Consider the following 235-nt stretch of genomic DNA (forward strand, 5'->3'; position numbering starts at 1 on the left):
TTTTCTGCCCCAAAATACAAACAAAAGTTACAAGTCAATACTCAGAGAGGTTATTGTGTAGGAATGTTTTGAAAAAAATCATTGAGTTGCTACACATAGAAGGAATCCTTGGCCAAAATAAGTTATGTCATACTTTCAAGTCTACAAGATATAAAAGAGGAGTGCAGGGGTAAGCACAACAACGTTTACAATTAACTAATTTTTGATTATTTTTCTGAACTAGCTGTATTCCTGT

This window comes from Frankliniella occidentalis, unplaced genomic scaffold (genome assembly GCF_000697945.3).
Source record: "Frankliniella occidentalis isolate FOCC.00 unplaced genomic scaffold, Focc_3.1 Scaffold232, whole genome shotgun sequence".
Lineage (NCBI taxonomy): Eukaryota > Metazoa > Arthropoda > Insecta > Thysanoptera > Thripidae > Frankliniella > Frankliniella occidentalis.